General features: G+C 49.4%; 1 long non-coding RNA gene across 1 annotated transcript in view; it reads left to right on the top strand.

Moving 5' to 3' along the window:
- The first annotated feature begins 698 nt into the window (after positions 1–698).
- Positions 699–15202, top strand: part of LOC135890849 (uncharacterized) — a 42467-nt gene continuing 27963 nt past the window's right edge. The window contains exons 1-2 of the long non-coding RNA XR_010562230.1: positions 699–754; positions 13751–13819. This is a non-coding gene — a long non-coding RNA (uncharacterized LOC135890849). The remainder of the gene's footprint in view (positions 755–13750; positions 13820–15202) is intronic.

The raw sequence follows: 15202 nt of genomic DNA, 5'->3' as shown, positions 1-15202 counted from the left end.
CCCCGCCTGCTCCTTCACCCCCACCAGCGCTCCCGCCTCCCCCCCGCCCCGGGCCAGCGCTCCCGCCTGCTCCTTCACCCCCACCAGCGCTCCCGCCTCCTCCCGGCCCCCGGCCAGCGCTCCTGGCTGCACCGCCCCCCAGCTAGCCTCCCATCTACAGCCAACACTCTTGCCCCACTCCCCACAGCGCCCCCTGCCGGCAGAGACCGGGGCTAGTCATTGGCTCCCGAACTCTGCTCCCCGTCTGCCATTGGACAATCCCCTTCCGCGCCATCCGGCACAGCCCCTCCCTCAACCGGCAGAGCTATGGGGCGGGGCCAGGGCTCTGAGTGACATGGGGACCCTCTCCGATATCTCAATTCGCCAGGCCCCGGAACCCCGGAAGTGCCCCTTTCCAATTCCTGTGACGTAGGGACCCACCTTTCTGAGCCACCAATAATCGCGGGTTCGTCCCCCTTGGGTGCCGGGGCGGAGCCGGTGTTCCTACCCACTGTGCCCATTGGCTCGCCGGGGACGCGCTGTGATTTGTCACTGGACGTTTCGCTGTGTGGTCCCGCCCCTCGCCTGCCCCCGATAGGCTGCCAGTGCTGGGGTGTGTTCGATCTCCGCGGGCCAGGCTGGGCGGTGCCGAGGGGCGGGAGGAGATTCCGTTTGCTGATTGGCCCGAGGCGGGGCGGGCGCTGATTGGTTGCAGTGGCAGGGCCTGTGCGTAGAGGTGTACGCGGCAGGGCGGGAGTGACGGAGACGGACCGAGGTGAGACCCCCGTGCTGGGTACAGGCCGCCCCGGCCGGGTCCCGCCGCCCCGGGCCTTGCGCGCCTCTGCCCGTTGCGCGCGGGGGCTTCCGCCCACAGCCTCTCCGGGGGCGAGCCTGGGCACGTGCCCCGGGGCGCGCTGCTCGTGCAGGCCCGCTGGACGGAGCCGTGCGCGTGCCCCTGTGCGCGTCCCCGATACGCCCCCCTACATCCTTTGTGCCCGCCCCCGGGCTTCACCCTTCTCCCCACGGGCCGCCCGCCCCGCCGCCGAGCCCAGCCTGCGGGTCCCTGGCCGCCCCCCAGCCCGCTGTTCCGAGCCCAGCCCGCCCTTTCCCCTCCGCCCCTTGCTTGAAGCGAGCCCGCCCGGCCGCCCCATTCTCCTCCCCCCAGACCTGCCCCGCAACCCCGTGTCCCCTCCCTGCCCCAAGATGTTGTGCTGGCCACTGGGCGGCCCCTGTACCCGCTGGGCTCGCTCCCTGCGACGTCACCGGCCGGCTTCACCTGACGTTGGTTTGTTCCTTTTTAAAGGAATGACTTGGGTCGGTCTCTGGCCTGTTACACAGGAGGTCGGAGTAGATGGTCAGTGGTCCCTCTGGCCTTGGCTATGACTCTATGGCCGCGGGCCAGTGCTTTCTCTTTGTTTTCCCAAGGGTCACTCACAGGTGGGGTTTGAATTCACTTGAGAAGAGACAGAAGACTTCACTTCTCATCATTTGAGGTTCTGTCTGTCTTGCTGTTTCTCATATTTTAGATATTGAAGTGAAAAGTGCTCCCCTCCCCCAGGTTCAACTTCTTCTCAGTCATGTTGGCTGTATGCTTGATCTTTCGAGGATTGCATTCTGCAATTTACCTCCCAATTTCCAATTCCAGTTGAATATACTTGCTACTTCTGTCTCTGCAAAGCAGGGCCGGCTCCAGGCACCAGGCAACCAAGCTGGTGCTTGGGGCGGCACCTGGAGGGGGGCGGCGCGGCACTCGGGCCGCTGGGGCCACAGCTGGGCTCGCCGCCCTCCCCGCGGCGCTCTGGCCGCCCTCCCCCCGCGCCCTCCCCCCGGCTGCCGGGGGGAGAGCGGCGAGCCCCTGCCGGGGCTCGCCACCCTGCGCTCTGGCCGCCGGGGGGGGGGGAGAGCCGAGCCCCAGCCGGGACTCGCCGCCCTGCCCCCGGCGCTCTGGCCGCCGGGGGGAGAGCCAAGCCCCCGCCGGGGCTCGCCGCCCTGCCCCCACCGGGGCTCGCCGCCCTGCCCCCGGCGCTCTGGCCGTGGGGGGGGGGGGAGAGCCGAGCCCCCGCCGGGGCTCGCCGCCCTCCCCTCCGGCGCCCTCCCCCCGGCCGCCGGAGGGAGAGCGGAACCCCCGCCGGGGGGGCGGCCGGAGGCTTTTTTGCCTGGGGCGGCAAAAAAGCCAGAGCCGGCCCTGCTGCAAAGAGTCTGTCCACATATCACTGTGATAAAATATCTGCCATTCTGTGTAGATCTTGCAAGTCTAACCTGTTTTGGATCTCTTCTTCTAGACTTCTGTCTAGTGCTTACAGCACTGTTTCTAGGTGAGATTGTTTGCTCTGTTGGCTAAGAGGTTTATGTTGCTGAGACTTGGGAACGATCTCATGTAGCAGTGGATGATGATTTTATTTGGTTTTAGTTTCTGTTCCTCTCAGACTTTCTGGGAAAGGGAGAGTTTCCTGCTTTGGTTGAAGTGTCATCAAAAGCTGAGTACCCTTTTCTATATGTTAATTGCTGAGCAGCCATATTGCTGGAGTTCCTCTGATCATGTTGCACTTATTTGCAGAACTGCAGGTGTGAGATTTATTTAGATGGAACATATATGCATGAGCAGCTATGGTAACTTTCAGTTCATTTAAGCTTGCAATGGGTGGAAAACGTAGAGGAACAGTCATTGACGTAACCTGCTTTTTATATATAGCTTGAGCAGGGGGGCCATAAACCTACAACTGTTTCAAGTGGGTGACAAGCAAGGCTGGAGAGGAATTTAGGATGATAGATGGGTTTATAACTAGGAGCAGCAGGACAAAACTAAGCCAGGGAAAATCTGCCACTGTGTTGTACTAGTCTCCCTCAGAAAACGGTGGTAACTCTGTAACACCGACAGATCCCGGTGGTTGGCGGGTGGGATTGAACCTGGGACCTCTGGAGCTAAATGTATGAGCTAAAAGCCATATAGCTCTTAGCAAAAGCTGTATAGCAGACTCATTAAGCTCTCTCTAAGTGATCTTGGTGCCACTAGATTGGGACAGAACACCACACCTAGGAGGTGTGTGGGTTACAACTCCATCACTTGGGCCACTTGAAATAAGAGTGGTCAATGTATTAAAAAATGATAGGAAATTACCTCAGCCAGAAGGTGACAAAGAATGTCTGTACAGCTCTAGCTTTCATAAAGAGATTTCAACGTAGTCATCCACTCCCTGGGGCCCATGTCCTGCCTTCCTGTCCCCAGGCTCAGCCAGTAGGAAGTGGAGTGTCTGTGTTTCCCCCAGTTTTTGTAACCTAGCTCTTTTAATCGCGTAGGGTATGTCTACACAGCAATGTAAGCATGGCCTAGGTGACAAGCCTCACCGCCCTTGCGTCCACATACCACTTGTGTTAATCTAGGGCTTGACCCTAAGGTCCCAGGACCCTGAAGGGTACGAGCCCATGTTAAGCTGGGACCTAGAATCTAAGTCTTGGCCCCCTCTTGTCTCGATCCCAGAAGTCCTCTGGGAATGTATCCCATTGTTCCTTGGGGCAACTTCCTTAGTCCTCTCTATGCCAAAAATCTGTGGTGCAGTCTATTACACTCTTGCAAATGGAAGCCACACCTCCCTTTGCAAACCGTAGTAGCTCAGATGATCAGCATTAGTCCATTGTCTGTTGGACACCAGTCAGAGAGCCTGCAGGGTTTTCAATGGAGACCAATCAGAAGATGCTTTTTGCAAAAAGAGCTACCTCTTGGTCACAAGAACACAGCCAGATTTTGGTGGAGGTCAGCTGCTTGATCCCTGCTCTGCTCTCTGTGTCTTGCAACCAGGTGCTTTCCCCCAGCCCCCTCTGGCTACATGTGTAGGGGTGCCCAGGCAGTGTGAGGGTGGTGAGTGGGAGCCAGCCCCAAAACTTACCCACAGCCTCCCAGGGATCCAAGCCCTGGGGATGCCCTTCACCTCTCCGCAGGCGCTGTGTGTGTGTGTTTTTCCTCTGAAACCTATATTTTATGTCAAACTTCAAAACAAACAGAAAAAAATAAATAAAAAACAACCAAAGAACAACACCATCACTGAATGTCCCATTTAAAAAATTTAGAATAGCAAAGTTTCATTTTAATAGTTTGACAGCCCTTTGATTATCCTCAGACACGTGCACATAGGAATTTTCCTGCAATCTGACTCAGCCTAAAGGTTGAGTGTCCTGTTCTCAGGTTAGATGATAGTTCAGCATAAAGCCTTCTAAAACTGCAGTCATTCTACTGAGACAGCCACCAAAGGAGCTAATTATGCAGTTATCTACTCCTGTGATCCTGAGTCCCGTCAATAGCACCCTCAGAGTTAGGAAGCAGGGTGCGCAGCAGAGTTTTCTGACAGTGTAACACATTCATAGGGTTAGAGTTTCAACATGCAGTGTGTGTGTGTGTGTGGGGGGGGGGGGGGTGCTAGCCACTATGGGATAGGGTTACTTTCACTCACGTCTGTGCACTGCAGTGTGGATGCCAGAGCCCTAGGTTTGAGCATGGGTCAGAAAATCCTTAACCTGGGGTCAAAATACAGTGTAGACGCTCAAACCCAGAGTTCCCTGACACAGGTCAGCTGACTCGAGTCCCACTATCCCTAGGCTTACATTGCTGTGTAGATGTACCCTTAGATGGATTCAAAGATGGCTGGAGCAGTTGTCGTTGCTGTTATTGTTCAATCTCATTTCCTAAGAAGAAAGAACACGACAAAGACACACAAAATGGGGAGAGAAATGAACAGCGCAGACAAAAAATGCAGCTTCTGTCTCTGACTTTCACTTGTACCCTCACTGCTGGAAAAACATAGGCACAGCGCACAGTCTTATCAGCCAGCCCAAGACCTGGCAGACTCATACCAGCATCGGGCTTTTGGGGGCATTGCTTTTAGCTGCCTCTTTCTGGTCACAGGTTTACAGCAGGCTTGGCTGGCTAAGCCAGACTCTTATTAGACAGAAGGAAAAAGGAGAGAGTAGGAAAGAGAAGAAATCAGGTGGGGAAGGTAAAGAAGACACCAGGGCAAGGGGGGGTTTTGTGACAAAGTTTCACATTCCAGGTGGTTGGGATTCAGCTGGAGGTGGTAGAAGTGACAATATCATCTGGATCCTTCTCTCTGGCCGAGTTTGGTCAGGACATCTCTCAGGATCAGGATGACAAAGGCCTGGGGTCTCAGGAGATGCTGAGGGTGGCAGCCATAATGGTAAAGCTTGCTACAATAGCCAGTTTTCTCCCAAAGTTCCCTTCTTTAAGGACCCCAAAAGGGAACAATGGGTGGAATAGCTTCTCTTGTTTACCCAGCATGATCTTAACACAGTCCTTGAATTATATCAGAAGGTCTTTTTGTTTGGACCAGTTCAATGTGTCTCCCTTTTGCAATTTTCCCATCAACATTTGTTATTGTAAGTCAGGGGTCGGCAACCTTTCAGAAGGGGTGTGCCGAGTCTTCATTTATTCACTCTAATTTAAGGTTTCGCGTGCCAGTCATACATTTTAACGTTTTTAGAAGGTCTCTTTCTATAAGTCTATAATATATAACTAAACTATTGTTGTATGTAAAGTAAATAAGGTTTTTAAAATGTTTAAGAAGCTTCATTTAAAATTAAATTAAAATGCAGAGCCCCCCAGACCGTGTGCGTGAGTGCCACTGAAAATCAGCTCACGTGCCGCCTTCGGCACGCGTGCCATAGGTTGCCTACCCCTGGTGTAAGTTATAGTGACACTTTATGACTTTCACTCCTTTTTACAGTTGAGCTCACAATCAGGGTTAATTTGTAGGCCGAGTTGTCACAACAGTTAAAGTCATGCACTTCCAACCCACACAGTGACATTGGTTGAATAATGCTATCAATTTCACTAGCATTATTTGTGATGGATACTGCAACCACATGCAATATCTCTGGGACCATATTATATGAATGGTGTATGAATGGTTTATGTAGCACTGTGGGCCAGGGCTTATATGGAACTGTAGTGGTGGAGAGTTGCGACCACTCTGCCAGGATCTGAGAACAGTGGAGGGTGATTAAGGCTTGGTCTACACTAACCCCCCAAGTCGAACTAAGGTACGCAAATTCAGCTACGTTAATAACGTAGCTGAATTCGACATACCTTAGTTCGAACTTACCGCGGTTCAGACGCGGTCCACATGTGGCAGGCAGGCTCCCCCGTCGACTCCGCGGTAGGGGAATGATCACATCCCTCGATCTGCTAGCAATGCCCCTACTTATACAGCCCAAAATGCCATTAGCCTTCTTGGCAACAAGGGCACGCTGTTGACTCATATCCAGCTTCTCTTCCACTGTAACACCTAGGTCCTTTTCTGCAGAACTGCTTACTAGTCTGTAACAGTGAATGGGATTCTTCCGTCCTAAGTGCAGGACTCTGCACTTGACCTTGTTGAACCTCATCAGGTTTCTTTTGGCCCAATCCTCTAATTTGTCTAGGTCCCTCTGTATCCTATCCCTACCCTCCAGCGTATGTACCACTCCTCCCAGTTTAGTGTCATCTGCAAACTTGCTGAGGGTGCAGTCCACGCCATCCTCCAGATCATTAATGAAGATATTGAACAAAACCGGCCTCAGGACCGACCCTTGGGGCAGTCCGCTTGATACCGGCTGCCAACTAGACATGGAGCCATTGATCACTACCCGTTGAGCCCGACGATCTAGCCAGCTTTCTATCCACCTTATAGTCCATTCGTCCAGCCCATACTTCTTTAACTTGCTGGCAAGAATACTGTGGGATAAGAGGGAAGGTCCTCTCATGGATCAGTAACTGGTTAAATGATAGGAAACAAAGGGTAGGAATAAATGGTCAGTTTTCAGAACAGAGAGAGGGAAATAGTGGTGTCCCCCAGCGGTCTGTAGTGGGACCAGAACTGTTCAACATGTTCATAAATGATCTGGAAAAAGGGGTAAACAGTGAGGTGGCAAAATTTTCAGATGATACAAAACTACTTAAGATAATTTAAGTCCAAAGCAGACTGCAAAGAGCTACAAAAGGATCTCACAAAACTGGGTGACTGGGCAACAAAATGGCAGATGACAGTCAATGTTGATAAATGCAAAGTAATGAACATTGGAAAACATAATCCCAAGTATACATATAAAATGATGGGGTCTAATTTATCTGTTACCACTCAAGAAAGAGATCTTGGAGTCATTGTGGATAGTTCTCTAAAAACATCCACTCAGTGTGCAGCGGCAGTTAAAAATGCTAACAGAATGTTGGAAATCATTATGAAAGGGATAGATAAGAAGACAGAAAATATCATATTGCCTCTATATAAATCCATGGTACGCCCACATCTTGAATACTGCATGCAGATCTGGTCGCCCCAGCTCAGAAAAGATATATTGGAATTGGAAAAGGTACATGAAAGGGCAACAAAAATGGTTGGGGGTATGGAACAGCTTCCATATGAGGAGAGACTAATAAGACTGGGACTTTTCAGCTTGGAAAAGAGATGACTAAGGGGGTTATGATAGAGGTCTATAAAATCATGACTGGTGTGGAGAAAGTGAATAGGGAAGTGTTATTTACTCATAACACAAGAAGTAGGGGTCACAAAATGAAATTAATAGGCAGCAGGTTTAAAACAAACAAAAGGAAGTATTTCTTCACACAACACACAGTCAGCCTGCGGAACTCTGCCAGAGGATGTTGTGAAGGCCAAGACTAGAACAGGGTTCAAAAAAGAACTAGATAAGTTCATGGAGGATCGGTCCATCAATGGCTATTCGCCACAATGGGCAAGGGTGGTGGTGTTCCTAGCCTCTCTTTGCCAGAAGCAGGGAATGGGCGACAGGGGATGGATCACTGGATGATTTCCCTGTTCTGTTCATTCTCTCTGGGGCACCTGGCATTGGCCCCTATCAGAAGACAGGATACTGGGCTAGATGGACCTTTGATCTGACCCAGTCTGGGCGTCATTCTTATATGTCAGGCGTGGCTAAACTGTGGCTTGTGAGCAGTTAAAAGTGCAGCTCTTGGAGCCCCCAAAGCACCCCACCCATTCTCTGCCTGCAAGACTGGGCAGGGGGGAGCTTGGGGCTTCTGCCCTGTGGCAGCGTGGTGGGGAGCTCAGGGCTTCTACCCTGCAGGAAGGCGGGGGTTAAGGACTTTAGCCCGGGGGAGGGGGGCATCAAGGCAGAAGCCCCGCACCCCAGCAGGTACTGCTCCTCAGGGCAGGTTGTGTGTGTCTTGCGGCTCTCGAACTTCTGAAGATTATAGTGTGCAGCTCGGAGGGGCAGTAATTTTGGCCACTGTTATATGTAGTATCTGGGCACCACCATCTGTAGAGTTTGTCATGCTAATAAGGTAACTTCTCTTCCATTTCAGTTGGGTAGGATTTCTAAATTGAAATGAAGACCTGAACCCTGACTGTCATTTATATTGATTGACAGCCTTTCTGACCCCTTGGGATGCTGTACTTTGACACTGACAGGTTTGATCAATCTAATGTAGTCAGCCCAGTTTAAGGGAAGCAGCATGTTGGCCATTGTACAGTTGCTGTAAAGGCCTGGTTGACTTTGGCACTGTTGCTCTCTCTTTACATACTCCTATGGTGTTTGAAGAATCTTATAGTAGGGACATATTTGTCTTTCCTTACCTCCCCTCCTTCCCAAAGTAATACAATGGTTAAAACATCCCTCCTCTTCCTACCTCTATTGGGAAGTTGCTTTAAGTGGACTGGCTGGTTACTGTCTCTTGTGTGCAAGCCCCTCTTGGAAGCCACTTGCTACTGCCTCTCTGGGGAGGTCCATGATGTGCGCTTGCCGCACTGATCTGCTTCAGTAGATGATTCTGGCAGTGACATACGTTGACCTCATAGGTTTGTCAAGGTGTTCGTGGATTCCCTATGCTGTCATTGGCCTGAGTCCATCTGTTTAATTGACAAAGTATCTGAGGCAACAGGCAACCTCCCTACGCGCCCCACTCCCCACAGCGCCTCCCGCCCGCCGGCAGACCCTGCGGATCAGCGCTTCCCCCTCCACCCCTACCCCCCCCCGCCCACGGCAATCAGCTGGCTTGCGGCGTTTCGGGGGCAGGAGGGAGGGGGGAGGAGGGAGGACTCGGCGCGCAGGCTCCCCCTCCCTCCCCTGCCTCCCGAACGCTGCAAGCCAGCTGATTGCCCTGGGCAGGAGGCGGGGGGGAGGGAAAGGGAGCGTGTGCGCTGAGTCCTCGCTCCTCCCCCCCTAAACACCGCAAGCCAACTGATTGCCCCAGGCAGGAGGAAGGGGGGAGGAGCGAGGACTCGGAGTGCAGGCTCCCCCTCCCTCCCCTGCCTCCTGCCGGGGACAATCAGCTGGCTTGCGGCCTTTAGAAGGGGGGGGGGGGAGGAGCAAGGACGCAGCGTGGGAAGTAAAGGGGGAGGAGGTGGGGGGGAGAAGAGGCAGGTCAAGGATGGGGGCTTCGGGGAAGGAGGGAAGTGGGCGGGTGGAGGGTTGAGCTCCCCCCCCCCCCCCCCCCCGCCGCTGGTGCTTGCAGAGTAGGGAAAGCTGCCGCTGCTGCGCAATGTGCTTCTACTAGTCTATAGCACCTTCAGTCTCCTTGCCTGCCTCCTCTCCAGTGCCAGTGGGCTGTGCCTGTGTGGGGTAAGGCAGGGGCACCTCCCAACTATAGTACTGTACTGTACATACATGTGTAAACACACAGCACGTGCACACTACTCCCCCCCCCCCCCCAGCGTAGTATTAAATTGCTTGTTTAAAATGTATATAATGCCTTTTGTCTGGCAAAAAAAATTTCCCTGGAACCTAACCCCCCCTATTTACATTAATCCTTATGGGGAAACTGGATTTGCTCAATTTCACTCAAAGTCACATTTTTCAGGAACATAACTACAACGTTAAGCGAGGAGTTATGTACTTCAGGTGTTTATGAATGGCTGTTGGGTGTTTTGAGTTGCTGTGGCTTCCTGATTTACTACCTTATGATGTATTTGCTTGGTTTATATCGAGGCATGTGAAGTCCTAAGTGGTAAGGGTGCTTTTTTGTCAATCTGATTTGAAATCTGCTTAATTACTAGTCTTCTCATTGTTGAGAGAGCTTTCAGGGCATTCCCGGGAGAGAGTAAGGAGGCTAGTATAAAGATAGGGAGCTATCGGAAAACTAACTTGTACAGGCACTAGTCCGGTACATCTAATTAAAGGGGTTTGTAAATCAGTGTTTGTTTGCAGCAATGGGCACTCTAACTTTCACTGATAAAAGTGAAAATGTATGTAATGTTCTGAGGAGGGCAGGATGGGTAAGTAAGTTTCCAGAGCTGTGTCACCCCGCTGCTGGAGTTATTTAGCCACATCTTCCAAATCTCATGTTTTGCTGCAGCTTTGTACCCTAGCTGGGAGGAGGTCTTTTTGTCAGCATGTGTAGTGAAGCCCTCCAGCAAGCTGAAGTCTCTGGCCCATCTCTGAGGGAGGAATTTGAGCAATATGTTAGGAGCAGCAACTCCACCCAGTACCTTAGAGGAGTCTGTCAGGATGGTGTTCAGACCTCAGAATGTTGCTTCTGAGGTCAAAGGGACTCCAATTTACATCGTTGCCTCTGTCCCTCAAAACACACCGCCCGTTTTGTTTCCCCTCCAGGTGCATTTTGTAGAACTGAGAAGTGGTTGTGTGGTGACCCGGCTTGGCTATGTTAACTGTGAGGAGAGGCAAACCACAACAAAAGGGATAATTTGAAATTTTTATAACTTTCTAAGGGAAAACCCCAAACTTGTACCAGGAGCATAGATAATATAGAACATTACCAAAGACTTACTACTTACGATAATAAACTATAGGTTACCAACTCGTTAACCTTTTGTGTGCTTGGACATGCTGTGCAGTTAGTACCAAATGCATTGTTGTTACCAAGAACAAAAGAGATTACCATAGACTGTCACTTCCGAGAAGAAACTCTTCCTCTCCTTCACTCTAAGTCCAGCTCCGCTCTTGCTGTCCTGTTCTTTGCCTCTCTTTGGCTTGAAGTGCTCCTTGGATTCGATGTTCCTGGGGCTGTACCTCTTTCTACCGAGTTTATCCACAAGTGGGGTTTCTTTGCTTTGTGGGCCCTCACTTGTCCATTAGGCACCTTTGACAGATGTTCAAACAGTCATTCTCTCTGCTCACTCACTTTAGGTCCTTTGTGGGTGGGCTTTTCATTTACTGTTTTCAGGATCTGTTTTCATCTAACACAGCTTTTTGATCAATTCCCCTTTTCACCAATGATTTTTTTTCAGTTTTCCCCCCTGATGCTCTGTCTCTGGTAAGTCTGTAGATCGGGGTAGGCAACCTATGGCATGCGTGCCAAAGGCGACACGTGAGCTGATTTTCAGTGGCACTCACACTGCCCGGGTCCTGGCCACCAGTCCGGGGGGTTCTGCATTTTAATTTAATTTTAAATGAAGCTTCTTTAACATTTTAAAAACCTTATTAACTTTACATACAACAATAGTTTAGTTATATATTATAGACTTATAGAAAGAGACCTTCTAAAAACATTAAAATGTATTACTGGCACGCGAAACCTTAAATTAGAGTGAATAAATGAAGACTCGGCACACCCCTTCTGCAAGGTTGCCGACCCCTGCTGTAGATTTTATTTCCCTCTACTTCCCTTCTCCAATAGTACCTGTTTCTCCTGACCTGAAACCATTGCTATTTTTCTTCTTTCCTCTTTCTCACTTCCTAATCTCCTACTTTTATTGTCCTGTTCTTCTCTTATCACCTCACCTCCTACCCAGGCTCCCGTTCATCCGCTAGCTCAGCATTGAGATTCTTCTCCTGTTCTAACAGCGTTTTTTCCCAACTGCCCCTTTGGGTGGATCCTGAGCCCCCGCCCCAGCTCAAGCTGCCCTCTCATTGGCTGTCTCGCTCCCCAAGACAGCATTCTGTGCTGCTGCATCACAGCTGCAGCAGGTGGTAGTGCCAGGGGGAAGGTTACTACATGTGGGGCTCTTCAGAGAATGGCTCCTTATCCCTGGCTTTTGTGGAGGGTGGATTGGTATGGCTGTGTTCAGGGGCTCCCAACAAAATGGTTTGTGATTCACTGGGCTAGCATCCAGAACCATTATGTGGGTATCCCATGCACTTTGTGATCATGTAGGTTATAACTCTATCTCCATTATTATGAGCACAATGAGTGTTCTCTTGGGACAGCTTCTTCCTGAGAGTGCTTCTGGTCTCTCCCCCTTAAGGCAAGACCATCCTGACCTCAACTTTATATTCCAGTGCCCTACAGGGGAGTGGCCTGGTCTGAGTAGGATCATAGAACTGGAAGGGACCTCGAGAGGTCATCTAGTCCAGTCCCCTACACTCAAGGCAGGACTAAGTATTATCTAGACCATCCCTGACAGGTGTTTGGGGATTTTTAAGAGCAGGTTGGACAATGATGGAGATTTCACAACCTCCCTAGCCAGTTTGTTCCAGTGCTTAACCACTCTGACAGTTAGGAAGTTTTTCCTAATGTCCAACCTAAACCGCCCTTGCTTCAACTTAAGCCTCTGAGGATGGAGATTCCACCACCTCCCTAAGTAATGCATTCCAGTGCTTCACCACCCTCCTAGTGAAATAGTGTTTCCTAATATCCAATCTAGACCACCTCCACTGCATCTTGAGACCATTGCTCCTTGTTCTGTCATCTGCCACTACTGAGAACAGCCGAGCTCCATCCTCTTTGGAACCCCCCTTCAGGTAGTTGAAGGATGCTATCAAATCCCCCCTCACTCTTCTCTTCTGCAGACTAAATAACCCCAGTTCCCTCAGCCTCTCCTCGTAAGTCATGTGCCCCAGCCCCCTGATCAGAGGTTAAGAAGAACAGTTTTTCTCCCTCCTTCTAACAACCTTTTTTATACTTGAAAACTGTTATCATGTCCCCTCTCAGTCTTCTCTTCTCCAGACTAAACAAACCCAATTTTTTCAATCTTCCCTCGTAGGACATGTTTTCTAGACCTTTAATCATTTTTGTTGCTCTTCTCTGGACTTTCTCCAATTTGTCCACATCTTTCCTGAAATGTGGTGCCCAGAACTGGACACAATACTCCAGTTGAGGCCTAATCAGCGCGGAGTAGAGCGGAAAAATTACTTCTAGTGCCTTGCTTACAATAGTCCTGCTAATACATTCCAGAACGATGCTTGCTTTTTTTGCAACAGCGTTACACTGTTGACTCATATTTAGCTTGTGATCCACTATGACCCCCAGATCCCTTTCCACAGTACTCCTTCCTAGGCAGTCATTTTCCATTTTGTATGTGTGCAACTGAGTGTGCCTTCCGAAGTGGAGCACTTTGCATTTGTCCTTATTGAATTTCATCCTATTTACTTCAGACCATTTCTCCAGTTTGTCCAAATCATTTTGAATTTTAATCCTATTCTCCAAAGCACTTGCAAGTACTGGGCTGAAGATACAGAAAAAAGATGCCAGAGCTCAGAGCACCATTTCTCAGGGGAGTGTACAGTTTGTCTTCATTAGAAATTCATGGACATTTCCTTGCATGAAAATAAAGAATTGAAAGTTAACACACAATTACTTTTAACTAGAAAAAATTATAGTACCAAGTGGAAATGAAATCTTTGTTCCATCTAATCATATGTGATGCTCACCGTGGTAGTATCTGAGTGCCTCTCAGATAATTAAGAAGTAACGAATAATTACAAAAAAGTCTACAAAAATCTCTCCCTTCCTTGCTTGTAGTTATTGAGGGAAGAAGCTAAATCAAAGAGATGGGTATTGCGTTTGTTGAAAGTGCTTCTCTGGATTTCAATGCATAGTTTTTCACTATGAAATTTTTACTTCTGTTTGCAGGAAAATGTCAGCCTTTGTAGAATAAGCTTAGAGACATCTACAACCACAGAAGAATCGAAGTCTCAAAAGGTAGTACTTAATATTTGTTTTATGTATTACTACTTTTCCACTAATACATGAACCTAATAAATAAAGATGCCCATAACCCCTTCAAAAATAAGTCCACCCTATTACCAAACAAGAAACAAATCTATGTACGTTTTTCATTTGTTCCCCTCTGATATCACCTATTCCTTTACAGTTCTTTCTCAGGGCTGCTCTTGGAACAGCACTGCTATGCACTGCTTCATATTAGGAGCTAGGAGCAAATGCACAATCTAGCATTCGGTATGTTGACAGACTTTCCTATTTCCTATGCTTTCCAACTTAACGTCCCCAGCAACTAAACTAATACTCAGTTTTCCCCCATATGCGGGAGAGCTATCATGACTGTCCATTGGTGGCTGAAGTACATTATCTTTTGCAAGATTGGATTTGGCTTCTACTGAGTTAATAAAGAACATGTATCTAGAGAAACATCCCCCTTCCTCCCCTCCCAAGTCCTCTGCAGGAGAGTCTAAAGGGATAGGGTGTCTCTTAGGAGGATCAGATGATTGGCTTATAAATAGTAATGCATTTTGATGCCTGTCCAGGGCTACTTAGATTGCTTGTTACTTGTTATAGACTTTCTTGTACTACTTCTTGGCCCCAGCTGGGCGGTATAATACTAATGTTTGATACCAAAAACAAGGAGTGAAATGTGTACTTTCCATCTGAACTGTTTGATTTCTGAGATTTACATTTCCTATATGGAAGGTCACTGTCCTGATGCAAATGATTTTTACCTCACAGCATGAGCTTCAGGCCCAAGACACTGACCTGCCTTAGACCAGGTTTTACAACAACGTGGTGTTAGTGTGGGTTCATGTGAGGTTACTTTCCAAGGCAGTGTTGGAGTCTATTGTCCTGCCTATGTTCTTCCCACAACTGCATGCCCATTCCAGGGAGGTCCTTCTCTGTACGCCCAGAGTCCAAAGGTTCTTGGAGTCCTGTTTGGAGAGGACTAGGTCCCCAGGAAAGTCCACGCTGCTCTTTTTCATCTGACACTAGTTTGCTGGCCCACGCTGTTATTGAGAGGACCGTGTCACCTGGCTGGCTTGAAACTAAAGGCCAGATCAAGGGTGCCTTGACTGGAGACAAGATTGTACCACGGCCTGCCTTGGAGCTGTTTCCGTCATAGACATCTGCAAAGCAGATGAATGATCCCCTTCCTACGTCTTTCCAATAGTTATTCTTTGAATTCAGTCTCAAGCAGAGAATCCCGCTTTGTACTCTGCTCCTGAGCTTGTTTCCAAGGTAGAGTTGGAAAATCTCTCCCATTGCCCCCAAAAGCTTTGCTTTATTTTGGGATGTGACTTTCAGGACACTGGTTTTTTACATGGGATTTTCTTGCTGTTCATTTTCTTTTTCTAC

This window comes from Emys orbicularis, chromosome 17, assembly GCF_028017835.1.
Source record: "Emys orbicularis isolate rEmyOrb1 chromosome 17, rEmyOrb1.hap1, whole genome shotgun sequence".
In the NCBI taxonomy this organism is placed as follows: Eukaryota; Metazoa; Chordata; order Testudines; family Emydidae; genus Emys; species Emys orbicularis.
The sequence above is the reverse complement of the archived record's forward strand: the minus strand, read 5'-3'. Positions and strand labels throughout refer to the sequence as shown.